The following is a 7,707-nucleotide window of genomic DNA, read 5'->3' as shown; positions in this document are numbered from 1 at the left end:
TTGTGGCATAGATTGTGTTCCTTTATCTGCACTAGGGCCGTGACCATCACTGATAAACGCTGCGCGCTGCAATTAGGACTCGGGCTGTTGTTTTTCTCGTCGATCGACATGGTACGTACCAGCCTCCATATCGCTCGCAGATAACATGTGACAGTTGGGCTGAGAGATAGGAAGGATAGAGGCTGAGGCTGATTTGTGACTCGGAAGCAACACGTGGTGGTTGCCTGCTTCACAACCATGTGGCCTCAGCCGACGCTGCAGTTCAACTACGTGTAACTGCAACGCTAAGTGAGGTAAACAAACAGACTAGTGAAATACCTTAGTTTCCGATTCGTCAGTTATTCTTTAAAGCGAGATAGTAACCTATTCGCGTTTATTTCAGTTTGTAAGTTGCTGTGTGTTATTACTTTTAGTACTGATCGATCTTTTATCGGCAGCGTTATCGTTAGGAAAAAAGACGTAATTCAGCTAGCGTAGAAATGTTGTTGGGTTTTGTAATGATACTGTTGTTGTTGTTGTAGTCTTCAGTCCTGAGACTGGTTTGATGCAGCTCTCCAAGCTACTCTATCCTGTGCAAGCTTCTTCATCTCCCAGTACCTACTGCAGCCTACATCCATCTGAATCTGTTTACTGTATTCATTCATCTCTTGGTCTCCCTCTACGATTTTTACCCTCCACGCTGCCCTCCAATACTAAATTAGTGATCCCTTGATGCCTCAGAACATGTCCTACCAACCGATCCCTTCTTCTAGTCACGTTGTGCCACAAACTTCTCTTCTCCCCAATCCTATTCAATACCTCCTCATTAGTTATGTGATCTACCCATCTAATCTTCATCATTCTTCTGTAGCACCACATTTCGAAACCTTCTATTCTCTTCTTGTCTAAACTATTTATCGTCCATCTTTCACTTCCATACGTGGCTACACTCATACAAATACTTTCAGAAACGATTTCCTAACACTTAAATCAATACTCGGTGTTAACAAATTTCTCTTCTTCAGAAACGCTTTCCTTGTCATTGCCAGTCTACATTTTATATCCTCTCTACTTCGACCATCATCGGTTATTTTACTCCCTAAATAGCAAAACTCCTTTACTACTTTAAGTGTCTCATTTCCTAATCTAATTACCTCAGCATCACCTGACGTTATTCGACTACATTCCATTATCCTCGTTTTCCTTTTGTTGATGTTCATCTTATACCCTCCTTTCAAGGCACTGTCCATTCCGTTCAACTGCTCTTCCAAGTCCTTTGCTATCTCTGACAGAATTACAATGTCATCGGCGAACCTTAAAGTTTTTATTTCTTCTCCATGGATTTTAATACCTACTCCGAATTTTTCTTTTGTTTCCTTCACTGCTTGCTCAATATACAGATTGAATAACATCGGGGAGAGGCTACAACCCTGTCTCACTCCCTTCCCAACCACTGCTTCCCTTTCATGCCCCTCGACTCTTGTAACTAACATTTGGTTTCTGTACAAATTGTAAATAGGCTTTCGCTCCCTGCATTTTACCCCTGCCACCTTCAGAATTTGAAAGAGAGTATTCCAGTCAACATTGTCAAAAGCTTTCTGTATGGAAAAATATATTGGTAGCTAAAGCAGTAGTAAAATATTTCGGCTGCTGAATCCTTTTAGCCGTTAAGGATTGCGGTGCCTGTATTTAACATTTCTCATTGGTCTCCTGGGAAGGGCCTATTACTAGTGGTCATTTATTCCTTGCGATCTGAAAATGGAAGGAAGGAAAACTGGCTTTCAGCGTACCACTGACGACGAGTTTTTTTTAGCAACAGAGCACAAGCTTGGACTGGAAAGGAAATTGGCGGCGTCGTTTTCAAAGGGACCATTTCGAGATTTAGGGAAGCCAAAGGAGACTATCATCTGAAGGCAGTGTGGTACCACGGCTTCACCACGTTCAGTGATAAGGTGTTAGATGTGTTCATGTATGTGTAGCTCGTGCAGTTTAGTGCTGTATTAATGTTATGGATGACAGTTTGGAAATGAATAGAACAGAGACGTATAGTCAGCCTCAAGAGTATTCGTACCATCCGACGGACGGGTCAGTCGACTGTGTTTTATTGTTTTTCGCCGCTACGTAATTTAAGGCAATCTAGCTGAGTAATTTATAGCTGCTGCCTGGTCATGTCTTGGGCATTTGCACTCGACGGCATCTCAGTTCGTGTGTGGCTGTGATCGACAGCACCTCAAAAATCACCATCACCGTGTCCGGCCAGTGGTTCCATCTCATTGCAGTATTATACACTTATGGAAATCAAGAAAAAAGGAAGCGGAAGTTTCTAAAATTAACACTTTAATTTTTCCTCTCTGGTAAATTTATTTCAAAGCTTTTCTGCCCAATATCGGGTACCGTCCGGTGCTTCTATGTCAAGCCGTAGGTCGTCAAGGGCACGTCTCTTGCCGCAATTTGGACGTTGTAGAAGATGTTCAATTCCTTGGACTTCACCACAGTAGCATTTGTTGTCTGCTTCGTCTTTGAGACCCCTTTTATACAGATTTGTTTTGACTGGCGCTACACCCGCTCTTACGCGATTCAGCGTTCTCCAAACCTTCCAGCTTGATGTATTGCCGCTAGCCAGGAAAGTCCTTCGGGGTCACGTTTGGCTCAGTACTAAGGAATCTCTTGCGGGATTTACGTCTGCGAGGTCCGCATGAAGCACCTTGTAGGGGGTTACGCTCATCCAAAGCCTGTTAAGATCCCATTTCTCGGGAACTGGTAGGCGTATCATGTTCCGATTGACGTCAAATGCTAAGGGGTGCGATCCTTTGGCGAAGTACAACATTTAAGCTTCTAAGTCAATGCAACCTAAAGATACGCCCATTTATGTCACATATTTTGATACCTACACACTCACTCAGCAAAATCTGAAGGGTACTTCCCGTTGACGTTGAATCATGAAATTTGACAAGAAGCAAGGTTTCACAGTACAGATATAGGAAAATTAACACAACATTCATCACCTGTCGGAAGCATAATAGAAAAATATTACTGGAAGGAAACATAAAACGTAGGCTGTAATCATGTTTTAATAACTGCATAAAAATATTTTATTAAATCTTCTCTCTCTGACATATACAAACTGAAGGCTCTTGCTCGCTTCTTTTTGTACCCCCGCCCCATTCTCAGAAACTACTGTAGTAGTTTTGATACGTTCTCGAAATTCAAGAGACCTGCATTTTGCCATCATCGAATCGATAACAGCCAGGAATTGTGATTCTCGATTCCCTGTATAGATGAACTGTCTGTATACAATTCGCGAGTCCCACTCGCACCTGGCCAATATTTTTGTTATCTGGGATCTCCGTTCCACGTGGTCAGACTTGGTTTGCTTTGATTGATCCTTTGTTTATGTGGCTATTTTTTTCGGTACTCTAAATAAGAGTCGAGAGGCATGAAAGGGAAGCAGTGATTGAGAAGGGAGTAAGACAGGGTTGTAGCCTATCCCCGGTGTTATTTAATCTGTATATTGAGCAAGCGGCAAAGGAAGCAAAAGAAAAACTTGGAGTAGCAATTAAAATGCACGGAGAAGAAATAAAAACTTTGAGGTTTGCCGATGACATTGTAATTCTGTCAGAGACAGCAAAGGACTTGGAAGAGCAGTTGAATGGAATGGACAGTGTCTTGAAAGGAGGATATAAGATGAACATCAACAAAAGCAAAACGAGGATAATGGAATGTTGTCAAATTAAATCGGGTGATGCTGAGGGGGATTAGATTAGGAGCCGAGACACTTAAAGTAGTAAATGAGTTTTGGTATTTGGGGAGCAAAAGAACTGATGAAGGCCGAAGTAGAGAGGATATAAAATATAGACTGCCTACGGCAAGGAAAGCGTTTCCGAAGAAGAGAAGTTTGTTAACATCAAGTATAGATTTAAGTGTCAGGAAGTCTTTTCTGAAAGTATTTGTACGGAGTGTAGCCATGTTTGGAAGAGAAACATGGACGATAAATAGTGTTGACAAGAAGAGAACAGAAGCTTTCGAAATGTGGTGCTACAGAAGAATGATGAAGATTAGATGGGTAGATGGCGTAACTAATGAGGAGGTACTGAACAGAATTGGGGAAAAGAGTAATTTGTGGCACAACTTGACTAGAAGAAGGGATCGGTTGGTAGGACATTTCCTGAGGCATCGGGGGGCACCAATTTCGTATTGGAGGGAAGTGTGGAGGGTAAAAATCGTAAAGGGAGACCAAGAGACGAATACACTAAGCAGATTCAGAGGGATGTACTGGCATAACATGTTAACAACGATTATTTGAAGACTCGCTAGCTATAGCTTATATGTTATGCAAGATACATGTTTATGCATAGGCATCAGTTGTCGAGAACTGCTCATCCCTCACCTTCACAACCGAGCCCCCACCACTAATTTGCCTCCTCTCCTATCGCGCCGTCTGCGCAGGTGCGTATCCTAAAATAAGTTATTCCCCTCAGTCGTCAGTTGATCGTAATTGCTGCCTACGCCGTAGTCTTCTTATACTGCTCTGCTACCGGTGTCTGTCGTATTAGTGTCATCTATGAAGTCTGTTGTGCTCTGAGCATATTGTGGCCTGCATCCTTGTGTTTGTCGATATTCGTCATGTGTGGCTTTATATATTTTGTCTACGATTTCATTTGTGATGTTGTATGACAAACGGTCGATACACATTCTGTGCTCAGGGGCTCGACTTTCGGTACATGAATAGCTCTCTGGTTTCTTTATTGGCAGTACGTGTATGCTCGTCGTGAATTCATGCAAATGGTGGTAACTCACAGGGTTTTCTCATAGTCCTCTTTTAGTGTGTCATATATTTCAGTACACACAATTTGTACGGCATTTGAAAGGGGAAAAGATCTAAATGCACGTTTGTACGATTCAACAAGTCTCTCCTTGCAGAGGCCCTATACAGTATTCCCACATATGCCACATTCAACATTCATTGTAATATTCGGAGTGTTCACCAGTCGACAAGACCCGTGATCAGAGTCCTGTACTGTACTCTGTTAAAAGTGCAAAGCTGCCCTGATCCAGAAGATTGGTTTGGACATAGCGGTGCTTTTCAAGACATGGTCCTACTGGAGGTGCGACCTTTGAACTGGATCGTCCACCCAGTTAACAGTGGGACTTGGAGTTCAACGTGGACTCACATCCGCGGTCCAGTCTGGTATTTGTGACATACGCTGCCTCACTATACATGCTCGACATTCCCTGCTAATTCAATTTGTTATGAATCTCATGCACGTTAGCAATACTCGAAAATAGCTTGCTTAAGCAGCCAATTTCGTAGGCAGACTATTGTTTCCTAACAGCTTACTAATCATCAAAGCCTTCTGTGTTCCGCTCCACTTCAGTTGCCGCGCATTCTATCTTCTGCGTAATATATTTGTATGGAATTTGGAATTTGTACCGCGCTCTTGAATCCTGTTGTGAAGACAACATGTTTGTGTGGCAAATAGCATAAATTATTTTTTTTTACATAATGGCGGGAGTAATGATCACACCGCCAACCTTCAAGTCAGAGCGAAATCATGTGAAGAACTAATGAGATTTTTTTGCAGATTTCTTCCGATAACAGTCGAAGAGAGCCGCGTCACCTGCGAAAAATCTGAGATTGCAGCCAACGTCATTCACCACGTGTACGGCCCAGTGGGAATAACAACGATGTTATCACTCATCTCTGAGGCACACCCAGTATCACATTTTTGTCAGTTGATGAGTCTCCACCAAGTTAATGAACCTGTCAAGTTGGCCGCATTACAGCCATAAACCAGGCAACTTATCACTCTCGACCTAGTCACTGAACTTAAAGCTTTTCTAAAAAGGGAAATGTAGCAGTTTATCTCGATCTGTGAGTGAGAGTAATATTTGTGAAAAGCACCAGTTTCTTATAATCGGAAACAGTAGCGGTTCTAGGACATTTTTCGACATCAGAGCCATATCATTCGCTCCCCACCCTCCCTCGTTGTCCCGCACACATTAGTTGCTTTTCCTTAAAAATAAATATAAATCTAGTGATCATAGAAATGTTTTTTTCTTTTAATATGAGTTCAAAGTAGACATTCCTTTGTGTCACAGATAAATCTCTTCATCTTATTCCACTGCTTAAATATTAAAAAAGAAGAAACAATTCATTCCCATTTTGAGTAATCCGACAGCTCTACAAAAGCTTTTAGTGAAAGCAGAAAGCAACTGTATTGGTCTAGCTCTAATAAAAATGTGCTGTGTATTAAACTGAGAGGAGAAAATGAGAATATAAAATCCTATTTATTTCTTAGTTTGGCAACAGAACATTTTAATTCTATAACGTACAATTTATTTTACTTTCACCAAAGAGGGACAAAAAGTACGTAAATATATCTAGGTGCTTCGTAAAAATATCGCAGAGTTGTAGCGGCAGAGTCAGACGCAACACGCTATAGTTCCTAACAGACAGAACGCGCAATGTCATTCTAACGGAGAGAAAACTACAGACGGAAAAGTAATTTCCGGAGCACCCCAGGGAAGTGTTAGAGGGCCATTACTGTTCACAATATATATAAATATCTTGGCGAATAACGAAGGAAGTTCGAAAAGTTGAGAAAGAATGTGTTTACTTTGTGTAGGAACTTAAGTGGAGTCAGAACAAGTGTTCACTACGAACTAAGGAATCGAAGGTCTTCCATTGTGACTGAAGATGAAGACCGCCAATTGACAGTGGATGAAATTTCTGTGATTTTTCCACAATCTCCAGAACTCTCTTTTACGAGACACTCACAGAACCGCTAGGATAACGGAAACTGCGCGCACGATGGATCCCAAAACAGCTCACAGGGCAGCACAAGAAAAATCGAGTCAGTAGCGCCCGCGAATTTCTTGAGCGACTTGAACTGGAAGGCGAGGATTTTCTGAGCTCTGTTGTGACTGGAAATGGACGTGGGTGGCTTATTACACACCTGAGACAAAAAGACAGTACTCGCAGTGGCGTCACACCAATTCCCCATCAGCCAAAAAATTCAAAGCCGTAATTTCGCGCAAAAAATCTTGACCACAGTGTTTTGGGACCGAAAAGGTATCATTTTGGCCGAATTTCTGCTTCAGGGGAAGGCCATCAATGCACAACGATTCTGTAAAACCCTAAAAAAACTGAAAAGCGGCTTTCAATACAAAAGGAGGGAAACGCTGTCGGGAGCAGTGTGCTTGTTGCACAGCAACGGCCGTCCTCACACAGCCGTAGCCACTAAGCTCTTTGGCTCATTTGGTTGGGATGTTCTGAGCCACTCTCCTATTCCCCTGATTTGGCGTCTTCGGATTATCGTCTTTTCACTTCCCTGTGTGGAATTAAATTTCCAGCCACCGAGCAGATGCACAAAGATGTTCTGAGTTGGGAAGGGGCTGACAGGAGAGTTGTTCGAGGAGAGCATAAAAAAGGTTGTGCCATGGCCCACCACATGCACTGAACGCGATGGGATTGTGTGGAAAAATAGTCAGCAAGTGTGTCAACAATATCCTGTATTTTTTCAACTACACATTTTTTTCAAAAAATGTAAAAACCTAGTACACCTACTTTGTGAACGTGTCTCGTATTGTTATACAGTTACGTCATAGCAGTAGAAAATTTTAGCAAAATGCAAGAAGACCTGCAGAGGAACGGCGCTTGGTGCAACGCAAACAAATTTAGCATATTGCGTATATAGCTGGAAAGACTCGTTACGAGTTGTCCAAAAA

At 42.2% G+C, this 7,707-nt stretch overlaps 1 protein-coding gene across 1 annotated transcript in view; it reads left to right on the top strand.

Annotated features, from left to right (window-relative positions):
• Nucleotides 1-208: 208 nt before the first annotated feature.
• Nucleotides 209-7,707, top strand: part of LOC124620074 (caspase-1-like) — a 90,759-nt gene continuing 83,260 nt past the window's right edge. Inside the window, exon 1 of the mRNA XM_047146753.1 lies at nucleotides 209-293. The gene's annotated coding sequence lies outside the window, so the exon portion shown is untranslated. The remainder of the gene's footprint in view (nucleotides 294-7,707) is intronic.

The sequence above is a fragment of the Schistocerca americana genome, chromosome 1, assembly GCF_021461395.2.
Source record: "Schistocerca americana isolate TAMUIC-IGC-003095 chromosome 1, iqSchAmer2.1, whole genome shotgun sequence".
NCBI classification, from domain to species: domain Eukaryota; kingdom Metazoa; phylum Arthropoda; class Insecta; order Orthoptera; family Acrididae; genus Schistocerca; species Schistocerca americana.
The sequence above is the reverse complement of the archived record's forward strand: the minus strand, read 5'-3'. Positions and strand labels throughout refer to the sequence as shown.